We start from the raw sequence: 17,506 nt of genomic DNA on the forward strand, positions 1-17,506 counted from the left end.
TAGTAACCACTTACCCGTTAAAAACTGTCATGCATAAATCGGAACTATCGGGAAAGTTGACCAAATGGGCCGTAGAGATTAGCGGTTATGACATCGAGTATAAGCCTAGAACGGCTATTAAATCTCAAATCGTAGCCGATTTTATAGCAGAATTTACCCCCGCCATGATTTTCAAGGTAGAGAAAGAGCTTTTGTTAACTTCGGGAAAGGCTTCGGGTATCTAGACCCTATATACAGACGGGGCTTCGAACCTAAAGGGTACCGGGTTGGGCATTGTTCTTAAGGACCCCGCAGGTAACGTTATTAGACAATCAATTAGAACCATGAAATTAACTAACAATGAAGCCGAGTATGAGGCTATGATTGCATGTCTGGAATTGGCTCGGAGTTTAGGGGCTGAAATGATCGAAGAAAAATGCGACTCTCTCCTGGTCGTGAACGAAGTCAATGGCTTCTTCGAGGTCAAGGACGAACGAATACAAAGATACTTAGAAAAAACTCAAGTAATAGTGCATCGGTTTAAAGAGTGGACCATGCAGCATGTACTGAGGGAGCAGAATAATGAGGCAGATGCATTGGCTAACTTAGGCTCATCAGTGGAAGCGGAGGAGTTCAATTCTGGGACGGTCATCCAATTGATGAACTCGGCCGTGGAAAACGGTCAAGCCAAGATAAATGCAATGGGTCTGACATGGGATTGGCGCAACAAATACATTGACTACTTGCGTGATGGAAAACTACCAAATGACCCAAAAGAATCGAGGTCTCTTCGAACCAAAGTGGCCCAATTCTGCTTGATAAATGATCAATTATATCGCCGGTCTTTCTACGGACCCTTGGCTAAGTGCTTAGGACCCGGATAAACGGATTATGTGATGAGAGAAGTCCACGATGAAACCTGTGGTAACCACTCCGGTGCTGAAGCCTTGGTTTGGAAGATTATCTGGGCAGGGTATTACTGGAACTAAATGGAAGAAGACCCAAAAAGCTTTGTCCGTAGATGTGATGGGTGCCAAAAGCATGGGCCAATGATATATCATCCATGGGAGTTACTACACCCGGTCCTGTCCCCTTGGCCGTTTATGAAATGTGGAATGAATATCGTCAGTCCTTTACCATGGGCCCCAGGTAAGGCTCGTTTTATCTTATTTATGACTGATTACTTTTCAAAATAGGTCAAAGCGCATGCTTTTGAGAAAGTTAGAGAGAAGGAGGTTATTAACTTCATATGGGACCACATCGTTTGTCGATTCGGCATCCCAGCCGAGATAACTTGCGATAACAGTCGACAATTCATTGGCAATAAAGTTAATAACTTTCTTGAAGGGTTGAAGATCAAAAATATTATGTCAACTCCAAAGCACCCGAGTGCAAACGGACAGGTGGAATCAACGAATAAAACCATAATTCAAAATATGAGGAAACGGTTAGAGAGATCAAAACAAAAGTGGAAGGAAGTGCTACCGAAGGTATTATAGGCCTACAGAATGACATCAAAATCAAGCACAGGAGAAACGCCATTTTCCCTGGTCAACGGGGATGACGCTTTAATCCCCGTATAAGTTGGTGAACCAAGCCTAAAGTTCTGATATGCCACAAACGAGTCAAACGAAGAGGCTATGGCCGTAAGGCTTGACTTAATGGATGAACTAAGCGAGAATGCGCTGGTCCGTTTAGCAGCTCAAAAGCAACGAATGGGAAGATACTACAATTGAAGGACAAACCTTCGACATTTCCAAGTTGGGGACTTAGTGCTTCGGATGATTACCCTACACACTAAAAACCCCGATGATTGAATGTTAGGGCCGAACTGGGAAGGACCGTATAAGGTAACCGGAATAATTGGAAAAGGATCGTATCAATTGGAAACCGGGGATGGCCAATAGCTGGAACGTGGCACACCTGAATAAATACTATTGCTAAGGTATGACTCGCTAACCCTTTTGATTATTCCAAAGTTCTCATCTATCTTTTTTACAGTGTCGTACCGGAATAAATTACGAAGGTGTTAGAATTAGGTCTGAAAACACGTGTTGCACTTTTTTTCTTACCCCAGTTTTGTCCCGAGGTGAGTTTTCTGGCAAGTTTTTTAACGAGGCAACAAGTACAACGTGTTACCCTAAGAAGACGAGGCTAAAGCCCCATAAGCTGGAAGACCAGCTAAGTACTAGGGACTGAATAGTTTCCCCGTTCATACTTCTCGGACAAACACTAGGGAACCACTACACCCCCACCAAGACCGAAGAAGAGCTCATCAAAGCAAAAGAAGAAACAGAGTCAAGATCCTGAAGAAGAGCTCATCGAAGCAAAACAATAAACGGAGTCAAGATCCAAACAATTTTTGTTGTTTATAGTTACCTGAACCTTCTGTATTAGGTTTCAATGTAAGGGCTAAACAATCGAATGAATAGGGCCCGGGTAGTGTTGCTACGACAAGAACAGAAGGAATCAGATGAAATCCTTAGTTTTGTATGAGATAAAAATTTGAGATATGAAAAGAAATACTTTTAAAAAGTATGTCTTAAATGCGTTCTTTTTATAACCCTCGACTGGGGACTGTCGTCATAAAATCGACAAAGGCGTTCAACCTGCTCGTGTCTCGGCCTTTTCCTCGGCTACCCTCAACTTCTCTTTCTCGGCAGCTCTCTCAGCTTCGAGCTGTCTAAACTTTTCTACCGTTTTCTCAGCATCGACCTTGACAGAATCAAGCTCTTCCCTTAGTTGGGCGATAGTAGCTTCAAACTCAACAAGCTTGGTGGCAAAGTCGGCATTCTTTCGACTGAGGTTTTTGTTATCCCTGTCTAGGAGCTTGTTCTTTTCAACTACATCATCGAGTTCAGCCTTTAAACGAATATTCTCCCTTTTTGTTGCCTCAAGCTCGGATTGAAGATTCGGGGGAGCGATAACCCAGCTCAGTTGATCCTCTTTTTCTCGCAAGAGTTTGAACTTCTCGGTCTCTCAACCTTGAGCATCTAGCTGGGCCCACAAGTCATCTATCTGGTGCTGGGCTCGGATGAAGCCTTCATTCATAAGCACGACGCTCTGCAAAAGTGAAATAAATGAGGATAAAGAATCATACAACGGATGCTTTAAAGATACGAAAGAATGCTTACCCGATTACCTGCATGCATGCCCTCGTTCATAAGATATTGCCACGAGAGTCCTTCCATCTTCGCCTAGTCCGAATCTGAAACAAGAGGTCTTAGATAACTGACAACCCCCCACGGGGCGAGATAAAAAGCTGCAGTCCTCAGGGACGGTGACCATAGTCGACCTTGTCCTCTTCAGTTCTACACTTGGGGCCGGAAAAATATCTACAAGTCTAGTTCGCGAACCTAACTCAGTAGACCGGCTGGAAATCCTCGTTGCTCGAGGAATTCGGAGATGGACAAACCCCGAAGCTTCCGCCGTAGTAGGAGGGGTATTACCAAACATATCATCAAGGTTCTCCTGTTTCGAAGAAGGAGCAGAAGGAGAAGTTGGGGTTGCATCGGCCGTTGGCAGTACTACGGCCATAGGAGCTGGTTCGACGCTTAGGGGCAGGTCAGTAGCCGTTGTTGTTTCGACCCCTCAAGTCTTTTCAACCCTTTGAGACGTCTCGGCCCCTGAAGTTAGGCCAGCCTTTCTAGGCTTCTTTACCAAGGGCGCCACCTCAGGAGAAGTGTCACCTGTAATATCAATAAAGTCAACAGACCTTAGTGGAATCGGAGCTTGGATATACTCGGTCATTGGAGGAAAAGGAACCTCATCCTCCCCATCTGTGATTGGGGTTAGAACCTTCACCAAAGTTGTCTCGACCCCGATAGATGTGGCAACGGAGGGTCTCGATACACTTGCAAGCAAAATATCGACCTCGGGTTCATCCCTCAGGCCCCGAACATCATCCCTCAACCTTTTTTTTTTCTTCTGGCCCTTGGTCGAGGGTTTTCTCTTCTTCTTTTCAGTCATAGCAATAAGCCGAACTGACCCTGACATGTCAAAATTCGAGCCCGGTGTTATGGGCTCATTCGCTGGTGCAGGTCGTGGGGTCACAGAACCTTTGCCCAAACCTGGGTATCGGAAGGTTAAATGAAGGTAAATTGGAATGAAAAAAGTGTGACAAGGATTAAAGGAAAGGACAGGTTACCGTGATTCTGCGCAATCCATCGATCGCGAGACAAGTCTGCCCATGTCCGATCTTCATGCAAATGTTGGTCGATGATTGCTTCGATCCAATCGGTGAAACCGGAATTGCATTAGGAATCCATGCTTCGACTATAATATTGGAGAAGTTAAAAAAGAAGAGGATGGATGCTTGAGAGTAAACGGATATGTGTAAATGTATAGAAATCCTTCTTTGAAGTCGGTGATCGATTTGTCATCACCGGGAGCAAAAACTTGTACGGGATGGTTGTCCCAACCATACTCGGCCCGAACTCGAGGAAGATACTCTTCTTTGATCGACGAGGGTTAACATCTTACATTGTAACCCGGGTGAGAAGTCTGTACGACTTTTTCGACGGCGAATTCGTGGTTAAAGTTGGGCTTCGAGGGTATTATGTCTTTAGCAGTCGGTTGGAAAGGTGTTTTACCCCCGAGATTGGTAGCAGGTTCGACAGTTGGAGAAGAAACCGATGGTACGTTCTAGGAAGCAGTGTCGGTATTCATCGACATTTTGAATTTAAAAGATCAAATATGAAGATATGAAGATTCGAAAAATTTAAGATGAGGATATGAAGGCTTGAGTTGAAGGTATGAAAATTTGAAGCCCAATAGTATGAAGATATGAAGATTTCGAGATGACCAAATGGAGTTAGCAAAAAATCAAGAAGATTTGCTGGAAAAAGAAGAACTTCACGAAAATATGAAGATCTCGAAGAAAATAAAGCAAAGAGTAAGAACTGGTAAAAGTGAAAGGTGAAAAGTGAAGAAATGACCGTGACTCTCTTTATGTAGGCGAACCTCTGTGAACGGTTACCGAAGCTGAAAACTGAGAAAGGACACGTGTCCGAAATTTAATGAGACGTGACCCTGAGGCGGTTATCGAAGCTGGCCTACCGAAAGGCGACACGTGGCCGAAGTCAGAAGGACGTGATATGAGGAGGCATTTCAGTTCCCGCTAATTTTCGAGGATTGAATAAATAAGCTTACTGGGGAAGTCACACCGGAAGAATTTTTCCTTTTTCCCACCTCCCGTCACTTCGGTGGAACTTTGATCCGGAGAGTGTGGGGACTATCTGTATACGGTAAAAATCGGGTAAACTTGTGTCTGATGGGAACCGGAGTAAAGGACAGAGCCAAGGGGTCATGAACACATTCAACTCTGCTTCAACACCGAGGGTATTTTACCCGACACGGTAAATCCGAGCCTAACGAGGATGCTCAATAGGTCCGGATAATCAGTTATGGAGCAGGCCACGCGTCATCCAACCATTCCGCCACTTGCGTTGACAACAGTACGGGTGTCAGACCCTACAGATCAACCTTATCCATTTTAGGGTTTTTCTAGAAAGGCTTTTTCTACATTGTACTAGGGCCCATTTATTGTTACCTATAAATAGAGAGCTATCCCTTCCTTTTTTTAGGTTAGCTTTTACTATTCAACATATTGTAATAAAAAAAGTGGCATAAATATTTCCTCAAGTATATTGGCTTGGTTAACAGAAGCTGTTTCCGGACCGGACCAATTCGCAGCAACTGTCAACTCTTTTCCTCTAGTTTCCATTGCTATTATTTGCTAATGCATATCATTATTTACTCGTTACTACCTTATATTATGATAAAATCTAATCACATATCCTATCCACCACTTACAAATTTAATTGTTATCCACTATTTGGGGGTAAATAGCTTTATTATTTTATAACACGTTATCAGCACGAGACTCTACAATGTTGAGTTGATTTTCTAATCAAGTGTTATTCTTGGAGTTACACGAGTGCAAGATAAATATTTACTTTGATAATCTTTCACTGTGTCAATTATATTCTAGGTATTTGTTTTAATCACTCCCCTGTTTGAGAACTTGAAGCCAACCATTGCAGGCCTTATTGGAGATCAGTGAGAACTTTCCTTTGTTTTATTTTCTTTTATCGGTGATAAAGAGATTGAATAATTCTCTCTTATCACAGATCTATTTTTTATATATATATATATTTTAACATATTACTCCAGAGGTATGTGTCTCTCTTATTAGTAGTGATATATTTATTTGGAAGTAATTTTGTTAATTACAACGGCTACAGAGAAAAGAACTGACGAATATTTTTTGTACATAGAGGAGAAGGTTCACAGTGAATGTTTTTAAGTTTGTTTATACTTTTGGACAAATATCTTTCTTTGGTGAATTTATTTACTGTATATCATATCGTGTATTTTATACTAAAAGAAGTATTTGTTTATCTTGTAGAATTTACAAGAAATATTTGACCACTCACAGTGGTAAATACTTTTATAGGCTTATCGTGATTATAAAGGAAGATATATTAGACAAAAATTCTCCATATTTATTGTTACACCCCATAGTTTTGTACGCTGAGATTCACAAGTGTTGATTGTTTTAATTATGGACACTGGAGTTACATTCAAGAATATATGAGATTATATGCGCCAATCTTATGGTTATTAGGGTTTAAATTCATATAATAAGGTTTGAAAGGTTTGAAGGGCAAGTGAATCAAGGAAATTAAATTTGTTGGAACTTTGAAGAAAATATGAGGGGCAATTTTGGCCCAACTTAGAGGAATAATATATTTTAGTATATGAGGAGTTTTGAAGCAAAGCAAAAGCCTAAATTGAATTTCATGAAGTCTAGTTTCTAACGCAACAAACCATTCATCGATACGACATCGGAGTAGAGAATTATGAACGTTACAAGTTAGGCAGGCAGAGCAGGGCGCGCTGCTACAGTGCTATAGTGCCAAACGACTTTAACCCACTATATAAGGGGCAAAACCCAATTTTTTTCTTCATAAAAACTTCCCAAATATTCCAGAAAATTAAGCAAGTATATGAGGGCATACATACAACATATAAGTGAGGATTTTGAGTAATTTCGAGTGACGGGGTATTAATCGAGGTCCGGGTAACGTGTAGTCGCGATTATAGTTTGTCTTGCGTTGGAATTGGCTTGGATTCAAAGTAAATATTGAAGATATTGCTGCTCTAACAAGAATAAGTATGAATCTCTCCTTATTAATATTAATTTCAGTTTATTTACGGAGATAAAGTTATTAAATAGTCGTATAACAAGTTGGTTAGTTGAGAAACTTGGAAAACATCGTGTGGGATGTTTTATGGAGCCTATTGGTGTTGATAATGTTGTTGTGATGTTGGTATTGTTGTTGTTGTTGTTGGTTATTGGATTGTGATTTCGAGCTAGGCAGATAAACAGAGGAGATGCTGCCCGAATTTCGGCAGATTCTAAATAGATTTAAATTGAAGACTTAAGATAAGCATGTGACAATGAACCAAACAATAGTATGAATGGTTTACATGTAGATTTACGAGCTTGGAAGGATAAACGTTGAGTAGTTAAGGAGACCAAAAGGTATGTTAAGGTTATTCCCCTTTCTTTTAAAGGCATGATTCTTTTCCTATGAACGCATACACGACTTCCATAATACCTTATTTCCGAAAATACTAGCAGTTCATGATTCTCAAAATCCTTATGATGCTAAAAACGAATGTTTTCTATAAGGACCATGATGAGGATTATGATGATCCCATTTCTGGAGATTCCAAAGTTATGGTTTTAATGTCATTATGAAATTACTGAGCTGGTGTCAAGATTTTGATTATATTTGTTGATGTTGATCTCATCTTATGATTTTGTTCAAAAGCCATGATTCCTGTGTTATGATTCCACATATGTTTCCATAACCTTCTTACTTCCAAAAGTTAGAAGTTCATGATTCTTAAAAGCTTCTTATGATACTAAAGATGAGATGTTTTGTATGATGAACATGATGATGATGATCTTAATTCTAGAAATTCTAAAGCTTATGATTTTAATGCTATTATGAGATTATTGATATTTCATGATTATCTCGATCTTATTCATTGTTGTTGATCTCACCTTATAATAATTGTTCCATCAAGATGAGATATAGCGATGATGAATGCTCCATAATATAAATCGGAGGTTACCGACCTTACGTCACTCCGATAGAGTCGTAGCTTTTATTTGGCTCTCATGCATGCTTTATATATATATATATATTCTCATACCGAGCCGCGCAATAGTCAGCCGAGTACGACACCTATTTTGCAACCACTGATCAGTTGGTACTACACACCGAGTCCCGAAAGGGCTGGGTGTGCTACACACCGAGACCCGAAAGGGCCGGGTACGCTACACACCGAGTCTCGAAAGGGCCGGGTACGTTACACACCGACTCCTAAAAAGGCCAGGTACGTTATCACTATGATATATATATATATATATATATATATACACGTAAGTATGAAATTTTTTTTTTAAAAGCCTAAGCATGCATGACACCGCCTTATGAGGCATCTAGATGTACAAGTTATCTCTCTTATTCCATGTTACCTTTCATATCTATATTATTTTGTTATTCATGCTTTACATACTCAGTACATTATTCGTACTGACGTCCCTTCTTGTGGACGTTGGGCTCATACCCGCAGGTAGGCAGGGAGACGGATCAGACCCGTAGGTGTTCTATTAACGGATTCTCAGGAGCACTCTACTTACTTCGGACCTGCAGTCTATTTAGTATTGGTCCTTATGATCATTTGTATTCTATGTAGAGGCTCGTAGACGTGTGTGTACAGTTAGATGTTTTATAGCCCCACCGGTTCATATTATTGTATAATATATTGGTAACGTTGTCGGCTGGTGATGATGGGCATAATTGTTGATGATTATATAGAGATGCACCGTTATGTTGTGATGTATGTCCTTACAGGTTATGAAAACCTTGAGCTACCTTTCGGATCCACCCAGAAATGATTATGAGACGTATGCTTAGAGGTACTCGGTAAGTTAGCTCCGGGTGCTCGTCATGGCCCTCTGGTTGGGTCGTGACAAAGTGTTATCAGAGCAGTTCGTCCTAGGGAGTGTCTACGAGCCGTGTCTAGTAGAGTCTTGTTTATGGGTCGTGAACCATTAACCTTTCACGACCATTAACCTTATTAACAAGAGGCTGCAGGGCATTTAAGAACCATTAACCTTTCTTTCTTATCTTAGATCGTGCCATAGAGCTAAATAATAGGATATGATATCCCTGATTCTAACCCCAAATGTTTTGATCATTGATAAGCCGTTGATTATGCCGCTACGAGGTAATTGCTGAGAATTAAAGTTGTTCATTCGAAAGGTATGATTCCTGTTTTATTAATATGGATAAACATTGATATAAGAATTTGAGCAAGTTATCATGGGTATTTGTGATTGCTCTTTGGGGCATTGGATGTGTTTTTTGGGTTGTGTGCAGGAATGAGGTAGTAAGAATTATAGAGGAAATTCTGCCGAAATTTTTACAAATTGAATTGTTTGCATGTCTATAGAGAAAGAGTAAAGGGAAAATGTGACCATCAGCCATTTGGTAAGTCATGATTGTAGGAACAACTATGCGACGCTTCCAAAGAGAAGTTTTAGAGTGATTTTAATTTAATTTAAAGGAGGAACCCTGGAGGGAAGAATGATTAGTAGTTAAGAAACTGGAATGAGTTGCATCCGAGATTTCAGAGGATTGAGACCTTTTGGAAACATAAAGAAAGTTGACATTCGGAACTCAAATACGGTATTACGATTTATAGATTAGATTGGTTCATAAGAGATAATAAAGGCATATTGATATGGAAAAGGAAGTTAACGAGTACGGGAAAGTTTCACCCTAGAATATATATATATATATAGATACACACACACACACACATACACACGAGATCAAGATAGGATTGTACTCATAGTGGAATGTTCTGCAAACTTCTAGGTAGATATTATTAAGTGGCAAACGGGAAAGAGCACTTTAAGAGCAAAGGAAATCAAGGAGGACCTTGAGGACAGAAGTACGAGAAAATGCGGTTATAAATTAATTAAAGGAGGTTATGTGATCGGCGACGATAAGAGGAAGCTTAATAAATTAGTAGCGTTGGCCAAAGGTAGACAGTGATGGCATAAGACAGTGGACTTGGAATAGAGGTACGATTATAAAGGAAACAGGATGAATATACAAGGAATAAACATACATACGAGAAAGCTATGGTATCGTAAAAGGGAAATAAGAAATGAACGAAGGAAGAAAGAAAAGGGCGTATTTTACTAAAATTTCATGATGAGAACAAGAATCGGCGAGACATTAGAAGGATTATGACGCATGATTATGATACAAATAATTAGTTAAGAGAAACTACGGGACACTATGAGCTAAATTAAGGAAAGGTCGAATCGTGAGAATGAATGAGAGAGAATATCAACTTTTACTGGCATGGTATAAACCCAACTCAGAATCGGGAACCAAGAGTAAGAGGAATCTCAAGGGTATTGGTGAAAGGATAGCTATGAAGGAAAATTGCGACTGAAGGAGCATGGTATAGTCGGGAATTCTATAAGGAGCCTAACGAATTTCGATGTCACCATTGATTCATTAACCTAGGGGACTATTAGGCATGAACGAAGGAAGTGGTTTGAATTGTGCCCAATATGTGTGGACATTTGACTTGATACAAGAATCCAGTTAGCAGAAGAGAAATAATTTAGACCATGCGGTGAAAGTAACTCCAACATTATATGAAATAGAGGAGTTGAAAAAAAATCGCTAGGGTCGGCCAGATGACTACCAAAGACGGTCAATACTCGAATGTTACTGGTATATGAGAACATTCTTAGATGAATTAGAATATTCCCAAATACAGAAGAAGGAAATGTACTGACTTGAAGGAGTCAAAATTCGAGATGAACTAATATAGCAAGGATGTGCTAAAGAAAAGTGGAAATGGACTAAATGCAAATATTATGAGACATACATGGGAAAGGAGGCATGAAAAGATAATGAAAGTTTAGCAAATCAAAGGGAATAAGTTTTGTCAATGCAATATGTTGTGTTCCGAGCTATGATTCGAATCGCTCGTACCAGAGAAATTTTGGTTACAATTAAATATGCAGCTAACGTACCCCCAAAAAGGTAACAGAAGAAGTGAGAAGGACTACAAGTGACCAAGGATAAGTATCAGGGACAGTCGGGATTACTAAAGAGAAATCGTAGCACTGGAAGAGGTGAGAGTTTTAAAAGAGGAATATTTTTAGGAATTTCAATGATCGTTAAATGAAAGGAAGATAGTATGCCTATGGATAGCAGGACAACAGTACTGCCTGTGACTAGAAAATATCTCATGCGTCATGAGATCATAAGTCACCGTTTATATTAAATCATGAGAGTATATGTCATAGGACCATATAAATAATCGTCCTGATGAAATGGCTAGTAAAATGGTGTGGTGACGACAATAAATATTTGAAGAAGAATGGAAGCTGGTTAAGTCTCAATTAGCTGCTGGTATAGGAGAGCCAAGGACTTAAAGAGGGAAGCACACTCATATTAAATCGAAGTTGTGATTAAGTAAGATTTTATTTTAGTCTCATGCTTATGAGTTATTTTGTAATGATGTTAAGATTGGAGGAGAGGAAATTGGAGGAAAGATTCAAACATGGATTTGACGATATTTTGAATAGTAGATTAGCTTGGGATATGATCATTAGTATATTGTAACTTGTAAGTATAATCTTGTGACGGGGGATAACAACAATGATAAGAAAATGTTGTATACAAGTGTATAAGGAATGGTGCTGAGGATTGTTGTATGGGTCTAATTGAGTCCCATTTGAATATAAATCCCTTGGCTGTGTTATTTTTGACGCATTGGATGAGTCATCTGAAGTAAAGTAATTAATGAGAATAATAAGTCATTAGCAAGGAAATGCTATTGCAAACTATCTGGGCGCTACCATAGGTGGAACTATGATGACAATGCAAGGAATTAAGGAGTCCGACAAAAGAATTAACAAGGAGATGAAATGATATGTATGTAAAATCGATTAGTAGTAGGAGGGATAATCTAAAGTATCACTAGAGAGGCAAGCAGGGAAAAGTGCCACAGCCAAATAAGAAAGTCGTCCACTAGTAGAGAAATAGAGGGCTGCGAAACAGGAGGGACTAAGTCAACAGAAGGTGAAGTCATGGAAGTAGACGAAGATAAGATCGCAAGAAAAGGATTTCAAGGATATAAATAAAGGAGATGGACATTTAAGGAATTAAGAGATCCGCTTGATTGATAAACCAAAATGACAGATAAGTGCGTTAAACTATGAGAAAGACTTATTAAGTGAGAGACGAGTAAAAGTTAAAAGTAGAAGGAGAACCCCAAAGGAAATGATCAAAGGATATCGTGTTTTATTGGAACAAGCGGTGATAATGAAATCTCGTGGAACAAGCAACATGATGGCTCTTATTGGAAAAGGGATGAATGAAGGTTACAGGCAAAGGAAATAATGAAAAGATTTGAATTCGCTGCATGACTAGGAATCTTGGTTATTCTTCGATAAATTTTTGAATTCACCCCTAATTTATTAGCCGAACTAGGGATCAGAAACTTTAAGAGTAAATTGAAGGAAATGAATCATTAAAGAAGAGATTTAAGATATTTTTGATATAAGTACAAGAATTACCGCTAGTTAGCCAAGTGCCAGAAGTCCAATTGAAGGAAAGAGAAATTAAGCGAGACATTTCGGTGTTAACTAGTTGAAAGATAAAGTACCGCAAAGATTAATTCGACTGCTATAGAAAGCAAAGGATGCTAAAATGTGACCAGTCTTGAGGTTATCTTTAACGGAGGAAGAATAAGAATAAGTAAACTCCAAGAAGACAAAGGCATGGGACATCTGTAAAACGTAAGAAAGGTACGTGGAGATCGAAGAGAACAAGAATTTCTGAATAAAAAGAAGATGGGATCAAAATTTGATAAAAGTATGTGGTAAGTACTGGATAAAAGAGCATACAAGAATGTAAACAACGGAGGCTGAAGAGATAATGAGAACGATAAAGTATGAAAAGTTAGTAGACAGAAAAATAATAAGACAAGGGATGACCTTGAGTACGGGCAAAAATTTTGGCCACAAAAGAAGAAGGATAAACTGCGTAATTCGGATAAGTTCAGTTTTAAATGAGCAAGCAAGAGTGCAAGTAAGTAGAGTGAATACCGACAAATACAGGTAAGAACATTGACATCTACCTCAGAGAGAACTCTACTTCAACATTCGAGGACGAATGTTTTTAAAGGGGGGGGGGGGGGGGGGGGGGAGAATGTTACACCCCGTAGTTTTGTACATTGAGATTCATAAGTGTTGATTGTTTTAAGTATGGACACTGGAGTTACCTTCAAGAATATATGAGATTATATGTGCCAATCTTATGGTTATGAGGGTTTAAGTTTATATAATAATCTATGGAAGGATTGAAGGGCAAGTGAATCAAGGAAATTAAATTTGTTGGAACTTTGAAGAAAATATGAGGGGCAATTTTGGCCCAACTTGGAGGAAGAATATCCTTTAGTATATGAGGAGTTTTGAAGCAAAGCAAAAGACTAAATTGATGTTCATGAAGTCTAGTTTCCAACGCAACAAACCTCTCATCGATACAACATCGGAGTAGATAATTATGGACATTACGAGTTAGACGGGCAGAGCAGGGGCGCTGCTACAGTGCCAGCCGACTTTAACCCACTATATAAGGGGAAAAACCCCATGTTTTTCTTCATAAAAACTTCTCAAATATTCCAGAAAATTCAGCAAGTATATGAGGGCATACATACAACATAAAAGTGAGGATTTTGAGTAATTTCAAGTGACGGGGTGTTAATCGAGGTCAGGGTAACGTGTAGTCGCGATTATAGTTTTGTCTTGCATTGGAATTGGCTTGGATTCAAAGTAAATACTGAAGATATTGCTGCTCTAGCAAGAATAAGGTATGTATCTCTCCTTATTAATATTAATTTCAGTTTATTTACAGAGATAAAGTTATTAAATAGTCATAAAACAAGTTGGTTAGTTGAGAAACTTGGAAAACATCATGTGAGATGTTTTATGGAGCCTATTGGTATTGATAATGTTGTTGTGATGTTGGTATTGTTATTGTTGTTGTTAGTCATTGGATTGTGATTTCGGGCTAGGCATATAAACAGGGGAGATGCTGCCCTAATTTCGGCAGATTCTAAATGGATTTAAATTGAAGGCTTAAGATAAGCATGTGACAATGAGCCTAACAATAGTATGAATGGTTTACATGTAGATTTACGAGCTTGGAAGGATAAACGTAGAGTAGTTAAGGAGACCAAAAGGTATGTTAAGGCTATTCGTCTTTCTTTTGAAGGCATGATTCTTTTTCTATGAACGCATACACGACTTCCATAATACCTTATTTCCGAAAATACTAGCAGTTCATGATTCTCAAAATCCTTATGATGCTTAAGACGAATGTTTTCTATAAGGACCATGATGAGGACCATGATGATCCCATTTCTGGAGATTCCAAAGTTATGGTTTTAATGTCATTATGAAATTATTGAGCTGGTGTCAAGATTTTGATTATATTTGTTGATGTTGATCTCATCTTATGATTTTGTTCAAAAGCCATAATTCTTATGTTATGATAACACATATGTTTCCATAACCTTCTTACTTCCAAAAGTTAGAAGTTCATGATTCTTAAAAGCTTCTTATGATACTAAAAATGAGATGTTTTGTATGATGAACATGATGATGATGATCTTAATTCTAGAAATTCTAAAGCTTATGATTTTAATGCTATTATGAGATTATTGAGCTTATTTCATGATTATCTCGATCTTCTTCATTGTTGTTGATCTCACCTTATAATAATTGTTCCTTCAAGGTGAGATATAGCGATGATGATTGCTCCATAATATAAATCGGAGGTTACCGACCTTACGTTACTCCGATAGAGTCGTAGCTTTTATTTGGCTCTCCTGCATGCTTTATATATATATATATATATATATATATATATATATATATATATATATATATATATATCTGTGTGTGTGTGTGTGTATGTATGTATGTATTTTCTCACACCAAGCCGCGCTATAGTCGGCCGGGTACGACACCTATTGTGCAACCACTGATCAGTTATTGCTACACACCGAGTCTCGAAAGGGCCAGGTACGCTACACACCGAGTCCCGAAAGGGCCGGGTACGTTACACACCGAGTCCTAAAAAGGCCAGGTACGTTATATATATATATATACACGTATGTATGAAAAAGTTTTTTTAAAAGGCTAAGCATGCATGACACCTGCCTTATAAGGCATCTAGATGTACAGGTTATCTCTCTTATTCCATGTTACCTTTCATATCTATATTATGTTGTTATCATGCCTTATATACTCAGTACATTATTCGTACTGACGTCCCTTCTTGTGGATGCTGCGCTCATGCCCACAGGTATGCAGGGAGACGGATCAGACCCGTAAGTGTTCTATCAGCGGATTCTCAGGAGCACTCCACTTACTTCGGAGCTGCAGTCTATTTGGTAGTGGTCCTTATGATCATTTGTATTCTATGTAGAGGCTCGTAGACGTGTGTGTACAGTTAGATGTTTTATAGCTCCACCGGTTCATATTATTATATAATATATTGGTAGCGTTGTAGGCTGGTGATGATGGGCATAATTGTTGATGATTATGTAAAGATGCATAGTTATGTTGTGATATATGTCCTTACAGGTTATGAAAACCATGAGCTACCTTTGGGGTCCACCCAGAAATGATTATGAGACGTATGCTTAGACGTACTTGGTAGGTTAGCTCCGGGTGCCCGTTATGGTCCTCTAGTTGGGTCGTGGCATTTATGCCTAGATTTGCTCCTGAAGTAGCAATATCCTAAAAGAGGTTCTAAGCGATCATAATTTTATGTGGTTAAGACACATTCAGATGATTATAATGTCCCATTCTTGAAGAATGAAAACGTTTGATACATGTTACAAATACAGATCCATTCCCTGAAGTGAATGTGATGATATATAGTAAGGATTATAAATACAGACATGCTCTTGTTGTGAAAATATCACGTCTCACCTCTAGAAGACGTAAATTAATTGAGAAGCAATATTTTGAATATTTTATTACTTAATCCCGAAGTAGCAGAATCCTGAAATTTACTCTCGAAATAGTAAGAATTTGAAATTTATTCATGAAGTAGTAAAATCTAAAGTATACTCCCGAAGTAATACAACTTACTCCTGAAGTAGTAAGGTTTTGAACTTTTCTCCCGAAGAAGTTTAACTTTGAAATTTACTCCTGAAGTAGTAAGACATTGAAAAATGTCTAAGAAATATTTAATAGTATAAAATTGATGATCAAGGTCTCCAGAAGAGCCTAATTATTTCTCTACTAGAACCATGACACCAGAAGTGTTCAAACACTATATGATTATGACACTACAAAAAAATGGGTAGTTTGTAGAGGTTGAAAGTTGCAATTCGTGGAGGTTGAATTGTAACTTTCAACCTCCGTAAATTACCAATTTTTTTGTAGTGTGAGGAATAAATTAAAGGCTCCTAAAGAGCCTATATACTATCATGTCATTCATCTTGTATCGTAATATACAAAGTTGTTATGATCAAAACACAAGTTGTAGTAAACCCGAAGTTTACTGATAAAAATGACTAATACTACAAAAGATTGGAAGATTGAATATCTTCAAAATGTTAGTGGGTAAGAAATATGTATGTGAATGGTTACCCTATTTATTTTTCAAATTGTACTACACAAATATAAGCATGATGAAATCACATGTCACGGTAAACCAGAAGTTTATTGGTACAAAAAAAAAAATTCATGTCATAGTAAACCAAAAGTTTACTAAAACAAATAGCACATGGCATGGTAAACTTGAAGTTTACTAGCATAAATAATTTTATTAGTCGGGATGAGTGGTTTTTCCACCCCGATTCAAATATGACGTGAAGATTGAGTATTTGACTTATCTTGAAGAACTAGAAGATTCTTCAATAATTTATTTTTGTTATCTGTTCTCATGATAAGTTGATTATACTGGCTAATATTGGGATTGAATTCCCTAAATTCTGGAAAAATATAAAAGGTGAATATGGGCCCGTTCACCTGTTATGTGATATATTAATAGATGCATCAATAAGATGGTCACATGTGCGTTTATTGTCAACCTGCAGTTTGACAGTTACAAAATTACTTGCTCAAAATTATTGAGTTAAGAGCACAATTTCCAGATTATGTAATCAAGATAATCCATCTTGATAATGCTGGTTTATATCCAAGTTGGTTTGGCGTTAAATGCCTCAAATATATAGCTAAACCATTGATTATGAGAACAAAGCTTTATGTGCTAGTCTGAGATATGATATATTGTATACAACATCACTTGTATGCTTTAGACCAATAAATTATGATAAATTCTCCCCTCACAATTGGTTCAGGGTTAGGAACCATATCTTTCCATCTAAC

Source organism: Lycium barbarum, chromosome 12 (genome assembly GCF_019175385.1).
Source record: "Lycium barbarum isolate Lr01 chromosome 12, ASM1917538v2, whole genome shotgun sequence".
In the NCBI taxonomy this organism is placed as follows: domain Eukaryota; kingdom Viridiplantae; phylum Streptophyta; class Magnoliopsida; order Solanales; family Solanaceae; genus Lycium; species Lycium barbarum.